The sequence below is a fragment of the Lycium ferocissimum genome, chromosome 10 (assembly GCF_029784015.1).
Source record: "Lycium ferocissimum isolate CSIRO_LF1 chromosome 10, AGI_CSIRO_Lferr_CH_V1, whole genome shotgun sequence".
Classification (NCBI taxonomy): Eukaryota; Viridiplantae; Streptophyta; class Magnoliopsida; order Solanales; family Solanaceae; genus Lycium; species Lycium ferocissimum.
In genome coordinates this window covers 24,107,198-24,115,680 of record NC_081351.1, presented here as the reverse complement: position 1 = coordinate 24,115,680, position 8,483 = coordinate 24,107,198, and the positions used below count along the sequence as shown (strand labels likewise).

At 33.4% G+C, this 8,483-nt stretch overlaps 1 pseudogene; it reads right to left on the bottom strand.

Annotated features, from left to right (window-relative positions):
- Positions 1-1,835: 1,835 nt before the first annotated feature.
- LOC132032903 (receptor-like protein Cf-9 homolog) lies at positions 1,836-3,383 on the bottom strand (annotated as a pseudogene).
- Between the last annotated feature and the right edge of the window lie 5,100 nt (positions 3,384-8,483).

Here is an 8,483-nt window from a genome sequence, read left to right as displayed (position 1 = left end):
TACCTAAGGAAATGAATCTTGCTTCACTGGAAATGAACCTAAAATATATTCCACATCAATTTGGAGCACGAACACTGCACTAAATGTTTAAAGCTAGACATGACTTGCAGAAACCACTTTTCCAGCTCACATGCGAGAATTGATAATTTAATGCACTGTAGTTATTTGTTAATCATCATCTGAACCCTATCAACCTGAAGCTTCTGGAACCGCTTTTTTGCTGAATGTTCCAAGTATTCATCAACTTATGAGATTATATCCATTTACATATATTCAGATGTGACATAATGATCAAAATCGGTTACTGCTAGACTCTTATTTAGGAAACACAAACCAAGAAAGGCCACACTATATTGACTGCAGTGGGCAATTTATTAAGCGTTTAACCACTTAAAGAGTAATTCAACATTCTCATTATGAAACTACTCAATGTAGTACATAGAGTATACCTCAACTATATCAAGTTCTACCAAGCAAACTGTGTGTGTGTCGAAGCAAGCAATGGAGTTGCAGCTGCTAAACATTTACCAGCAATAGATCATATTGTTCGCCTATATCTTCTGAAATCACTGGTTTACATAGTCTCCACTCTATTTTCGTGTGACCATGATTTGTTTAGTTCCGTATCCCTACTCCGATCCCATTGACATAACATATGAGAAGCTCGAAACTAATGCCAGAAAACACCGAACACATGGAGAAAGAACAAAAAACTAAGCAGAATTTGAAGAAAAATAAAAGAGCCTAGAAAAGTAGGTAGTACCTTTCCAGGTGCCAGTTTAGGAGTCAAAAGTATTGCAGAGCTTATATGTCACCAGCTGCTAAAAAAGGCATGTAAATTAGTTCATAGACATAGAAAGTCTTTGCTGTCCAAGCTCTGTATTTTTCTCTCATCTCAACATTCAATTTGCAACGGGCATTGACGTGTTTTAATGGATATTGTAGATATAAATAGATCATAAATGCACTATTCTCTAGCTAAACCAGATTTATTCCATGTATGGGCTAAACAACATTCATGATTCATCACCAATGCAGCCTCGGGAAGAAATTTAAGTAACTTGATTCTGATTAGAATGAGAAACTTAATTTCCAATTACATAATGGAGATGCTTCAGGATTTAACTGGATTATTCATTTCAAGTAATATGAGAGAGGAAGTCATTACGTGCTTTCTTCTTCCTCTATTTAACTCACTTGCAACCTTTCACCCAGATATAAATCAGAAAGCAGATATGTATTCTAATACACACATCAAGTATCTTTTCGAAAAATCATAAGCAAAAAGGGCACAAATTCTGACTTGCATGTAAGAATTCACCAAAAGAAATCCAAGATATGAAGAAAATTAAATCAGATCGGTGAAAATGCCATCACCAAGAAATGGGTGCCACAAAGAAGAAAGAAAGAGAATAAGTAAAACTCACCAGACATCACAAGTACAATAAAGATAAAAAAAAATTACATACCCGTCAACAAAAGAATTTCAAAGTGAAAGATTGCAGTACAGAGAAAACAAAAGAAGGAAGTTGAGATACTCACAAACAGAGATGCATCTTCGAGTTAATGGGAGCATTGTGTATTCAGAAGTTGAGAAGACTGAATTACAGGAGAAAGATACACGTGTTGAGTTAGGCCCAACCCTATAGTACAATTTGTACTGCTTGTTGTACAATCTTTGAATGCTGTGTTCGTCCCACCAAATTGTGGCTTCTAATATATAGAAATATCAAAGGTCAAGATAACCTCAATTATTTATTAACTGACTATATGGTTGAGCCCAATTACTCAACTAATTATAATGAGGATGAATTGTACAAGTTGAGGCCATGAACTCTGCTAATAATCTAACACTTTAAATAAATGAAAATCAATTTGGCTGAGTCTCAAAGGAAGAAAACAAATGTCTTTATTCATAGGGTAACAAACACTTCAGAAAAATTACAAACTATGAAGATAAATGCTTATATTTGCATCACCAGCATCAAATTAGACTTGAATCCTGTAATTTTAAAAAATGAAGAATTAAAGTTAATTAAGAGCTTTAAAGATGAAGGAGGTAGAAAATACATTGATATCTATACAATAATCTTTTGAAAGATAAAGATCAAGTTGAATACTTGGAGGTTACACACTAATATCTTTTCTTGTGTTTTTTCATTCTAGTAATAATTTTGTGTTCGAATTCTTCAACCATCCTCGAAAACCATGCTGGATTTTGAGTTCACAACATTATGTATATTACAGATAGTCCAATAATTAGACCACAATTGTAACCCATGAGAACCGCCTGCCAACTGATCATTGGTGAATCTTCTTCTTCTCCTTGATCTAGCTCAACTGAGTTGTCACTTGTGGTACCCCATCATCACCGCCACAATCTTTTGAGAGTGGAAATCCACGTAACCCATCATTTCCTTGGTATGAATTCTCAAATGTATCAAATTGGTTTCCTTTAGGGATGCATCCAACAAGATGATTGTGAGAGAGATTTAACACTGCAAGTGATGTGAGAGACGCAAGCTGTTGGGGAATTTCTCCTCCAATTTTGTTGAATGAGAGATCCAACGATTCAAGTACAGATAAATGTTGCAGTGATGTTGGTATAACACCTTCCAAGTCATTATTAGATAAGTTCAACGTACGAAGCCCAATGAAATCTCCAATAATGCTTGGAATATGACCTTCAAATCTATTCCTTGAGAGATCGATAATTATGTTTGAGGTCGAAACTCGAACAAATTCACGATACGATCCCTTTGTTGTAATCATCAAAGAACACTTGTAGTAAAAACTTCCATCTGCTACATATCTTGGGGTTCCGTTTTTCTCATCAATTAATTTCATAGCTTCAAAATTCTCAAAAAGGTTCACGGGTAAATTCCCGCTAAATCCATTGGAAGAGAGATCTATGACTCGAAGTTGAGCAAATAATTTTTCATTCCTTGAAGCTTGAATGGAGCCATGCAACTTATTTGATCTCAAGCTTAGAATCTGCAAATTAGGTAGGGCTCCCAACGAATTTGGAAATGTGTTAATCAACTCATTGTTACCTAAATCAAGGAGTTCCAAATATTTGCAATTGATCAAAGATGGTGGGACTTTCCCCTGTAACTTATTCCCGTCCAATTTAATGACTTTGAGTTGGTTTCCAATACTAAAAGTTGTATTAATTGTCCCACTAAGACTATTGTTGCTTAAATCCAAAACCCAAAGCTCACTCATCTCACCCAAACATTGTGGGATTGTTCCCTCCAAATTATTACTTCCTTAATCTAGCACATTCACTGTTTTCAGATTGCAGATAGTTGAATAAATCTGTACGTTGAGATTATTTTGAGAAAGGAGAAGATAAGATAGACTCTGCTAGTTTAGGAGTGACTTTGGAATGGGACCTTCCAGCTGATTTTGTTTTAGAGCAACAAAATACAATGTTTTGGAATCGAACTCTTGAATTTTTCTGCGGAAACTGTTATTGCTCAAATCTAAATTAGTTAGTGAAGGAAGGGAGAATATATAAGAAGGTATTAAGACCAGTTAGGGAATTGGATGAAAAATATAGCTGCTCTAGTTGGACCAGCTTTGATAAGCACTCAATTTGGCCATTCAAGTTGTTTCCCCCAAGTGATAAAAAATTTATGCTGGCGAGATTCCATATAGGTTTAGGAATAGGCCCTATGAGATTGGAAGAACTCATGTCCAATGTTTGCAATGAAGTTAAATAGCTAAATGATTTAGGTTTCTCACCAGTAAAATTCATACCACTAAGAGATAAATACATGAGAGATGTACTGCTATTCCATTTGGTTGTGGGAAACCCAACAGTGAGCTGGGGATTGACTGATAGTTCAAGAGATTTCAAGCTGGAAAGGTGGAAAACTCTTTCGGGCAATATACCAAATAACTGTGTGTTATAAAGCCATAGAGTTGTTAAATAAGAAGAGAAATGTAGAGGAATGGTGGAAGAGATGTTCACAAGGCTAAGGTCAAGCTCTCTTAATTGGGTCAAGTTCTTAAGTAGACGTTCATAATAGTAAAGCTTGTTGCATTCGAAGATGTCATATAAGTGTTTCATTAAACATTTGGTGCAATTAATATATAAAATGTTTTAGAATTAAAATTACCAAATTAACAACAGTAAAAAGTGTAAATAATGATTTGATTTTCTTCATAAATGATTTAGAGAAACCACTACAACTTTTGTTGCATTAAATTTTAAGTAAAAGAATGAATTATCATATAATATAATTTCACCATATGATTTACAAAGTTAATGTTGGAGAATTTTTATAGAGTTGGTTATTATAATGAGAAGACTTTTGTTAAGTTGATGTCGGCTATTTACACTATTCAGATTTTGTTTCTAATTTTAAATTTTTTGCAGTTTTAACTCTTGAAAAATATCTTTCCGCTTGCGTTGGACTCAAGTTTAATGTTTTCTTATATATTGTTCAGCCTTACAGATAAAATGTTAATGTCATCTAACATTTGCAATAACTTACAATATTTTAGACCGTGATTTATATTAGGGCTCAAAGAAATTAAAGAGCCTAGAGTTTAAGCCCTTTAATAGCGCTTCAATACAACCAAAAGTTATTTCTTTAATTAAAAATAATATGGAAGCATGTATAGAAGACACATAAATGTACCTATTTTATGTTTAAAAGTTCCTTTTTTGAAAAAAGTTCTCGAAATGTAAGTTAAATTTCCCCAAAATAGATAGATTAAACTTTAAAGTGAAATTTTTTGAAAAGAAGAAGAAACGCAAGCAAAGTAGAATAAAAGAAGGGGAAATATGGCCTTTCATTTTGTTAATGTACACGTGGCATTGATCAATAAGTCCATTGAACAATACTAGATCAATTTGTACAGGAGATGAGTATATTGCAAAGTAGAAGGGTGAAATAGTCAAACCATAAAAGCATTTACAAAGGAGCTACAATAAGATTCCGTTTTAACCAGTGATATTGTTCCATTTTAATTGAAATGACTGGAATACCCTTGAAAAGCCAAAGCAGGCATGTCGATCCAGCTTCTAAACCCACATTTCTATATAGAAGAAAAACATTCAGGCTCACTTAGACTCCTTAATCGACCGGCTCCCTAAGGACCAGACCCTTTATCCAGGCCCCAAGATTAACTCTCCCCGAGTCGACCCCTTAAACATATCACTAATTGAACCCCTGCCCAAGACCCTAACCAATCCCTTGAACCATTCATAATATAATATAATTGCTCTTCTTTCGGGTTTTTTTTTACGAAGACAATAGAGAAAATGCAAAGGACAAAAAAATATCAACACACAAATTTGTAAAAGAGAAGTTGGACGACAAAGCTAAAATTTGCACCATTGACAAAAGTACATTTTCTATACATGAAAAGATAAAAGAGAAATCCAAATTAAGTAATTCATTCACACATCAAATGACAAAGTGAGATTCAAATTCTTCATAGGAAATTTAAATTATGGTATATTGACGGCAAGATTATATATCAAATCATATATAATCTCCTAATAATACAAAAATATTATGTACTCTCATATATAATTCAATTATATAAAAATATCTTAAGAATCAAATCATAATCCTACAAATATATTCTACAAAAACAAATTCCAACCCTTAAGATTATTCTGGTTTCCCTTTATAATACCATAATCGGTCTTTCTCGGTGCAAGAACATATAAAGAGTTGATTCTAATGAAAATCGTGCTAATCCACCATTGACATATCCAATGTTGGTGTCATATATTGAATGTGACTTGAACTTATTAGACTACTTTCTTCAAATTGTAAGATGATCCCATTAACCCACTCCCTAAGAGCAATCAAAAACCCATATTCTATCAAAATTAGTGAGTTGCTGTAGAGCTTTTTTCAAACAAGAAGATTGTTGTATTTTAGGGTCATTAGGAATAGAAAAAAAATTCTATCGTTAAGATCTCTCCAGAATCAACACCAAATATCAACCTGGGATTGTTCTTGTTTGCAGCATCTGAATAAAAAAAAAATACTTGGTTGAATATTCAGTGTTTTTCTAGTCAAAGCAAAAGTCATATGCTCTCTCTGCCAGCAATGTCCTGAAACCAAAGAGCATTTGTTTATATAGTGTTCCTTCACTAGCCAAATTTGAGCCAGAATCTTAGCATGGATACAAAGGGACAATGCTACTGTACCACACTTGTTGGGAAGACTGGATCGGGGTCGTCTCATACGCAAAGGGGAAATCACAAAGAAGGCATGGTGTTCAAGATAGTCTTTGCGAAGCTTGTATACGCGATATGGGTGGAAAGAAATTTGAGGGTCTTCGAGAAGAGATTTCGGGATGGTGATAGTATTGCGGAGAGGTGGCTTATGTTTCAAATGTTAGAGCACCTGTTGGAGTAAAGCAAATGCTCCGCAGTTGTGTCTTTTGATCATCTTTGTCGTGTAGTTATTGTATAGGTCCCCTTTTTTTCTTTTGGTTCCCTTTCGAGATAGCACGCTGCGTTGGGCGTTGCTATGGTTTTGTAATGATACGATTTGGTGATTAATGGAAGTAGACAGTTACCAAAAAAAAAAAAAATTAAAGTAAAAATTACTGTATGACTAGAAATAACATGTGCCTTTCATTACAAAATTCGGAGAATCGTCACCCTCTGTGAATCAGAATTGACTACCAACATATCCTTGTCCATATTCGGGTAAAAAGAAGAATTTCATGAAAAAATAGTATATTACACATAAATATTTCTTGGTAGCATTAGTCTTAACACATGTGCACATTAGTCTATCATAAAGGTTCTCACTCTAAGATAGGACAACTATATCATGTATAATTTTAAATACTAATGGCTCAAAAATAGATTGCATTATTTTCATCTAAAGTCGCCAACTCTATTGATGTTCCCAACATCAAAGTCAATTGGCATATCACACATTAACATTACGTACTAAAATAATAAGGTAAGTTATAAGTTAAACCTCTAAAACATGTGGAGGCCCACTGGCAGGGACTCAAATAAGATAGTAAATTTTACTTGGCATAGCTTACTATGTTACATATTTATGGAACATAACTATACTTTTTAATAATTAAGTTTAGTAGCTATAATATTATATTTTTACAACTTATAGCTACCCACTTTTCTATTAATTAACTTACCACTCCCCACACCCCTATTTTTAGTCATACTTTCTCTCTCTCTCCCTTTTCCTAAATATACTTTTCTAACTCCCATCTCCCCTAATTTCGTGCTTTTCAAATCGCTTTCGATTTCTTTCACTTCCATTTTTACTTTGTATTAATTGCTCATTAATTTCAACCTTTTACACAAAATTCAACTCTATTTCCTAAAATATGTAAGATTCTCTGTTATTTTTGTGTTCTCTCTCATCATCTTTGTTTCTTTTTGGGCTTTACTAAGCCACAGATTTCATCTTTCCCTGTATTCAGTGGAAGTTTAAAGGTTTTTTGTTTTTGTTTTGAGGGATCCATGTATCATTCATCCTCATGTCGTTTTAGACCAACGTGTCTTCTCCGGTGTGATCTCGACCGGTCGGTCGTCTTCTTTTTCCGCAAGATGTAGCAATTGCATGGTGAGATCCGTAGTAATTACAAAGACGGCCTATTTGACACGGTCGGATCGTAGCAATTAAAAAGATCAGCTATTTGAACGGAAAATATTAAAGACCAAATCATTTAACCACCATGACTGTTCCTAGATGCCCTCCACCGCCGGCCACCGAATTTTTTGAATACAGATCTGAAGTTTTTGTTATTGGACAAGAGTAAAAATGTTCATGTTCTCCAAGAGGTATTTTTTCTTATTAATGACCCTATTTTCACTTCACCAGACATGTATTTTACTTGCATTTTAAGTATATTTTTATCGTATTTTTCGATGAACTTCCGTTAATTCCCGTTTTTTCAATTCACCAGATCTATATTTTGCATACTTTTTAAGTATATTTTTGTCGTACTTTTTATTATTTCAATTAGTTTGTGTTTTGAACTTCAGTTAATTCTGTTTTTCAATTCACCGTTTCGTATTTTGCGTACATTTTAAGTATATTTTTGTCGTATTTTTTATTATTTCAATTAGTTTGTGTTTTTAATTGTGTGTTATATATTTTTTTCTACCTAATTTGTTACTTGTAAATTTATGCGATTTTGAATTTGTGTTTACTTTTTATCAAAGTATATTTTGTAGTATATATTCGGTGTATTTGAAGTGTATTTTTTACAAAGATACCACACATCATTGTAGTGAACCACGTGCATTTGACATTGATATATTTGCATTATATTTATAGTATATTTTCGGATATCTTGAATGTGTTGTTATTTATTGTGGTTAATTTGTTATTTTGTTATTTTTTCATGTATTGTTAATGTAAAGTTTCAAGATATCTTGACGCATTCCAATGAAATTGATGCAAAGTTTCCGTATGATAGACTTTACGTAAAATCGACAAGGTAACCCCCGAATGCATTTATTG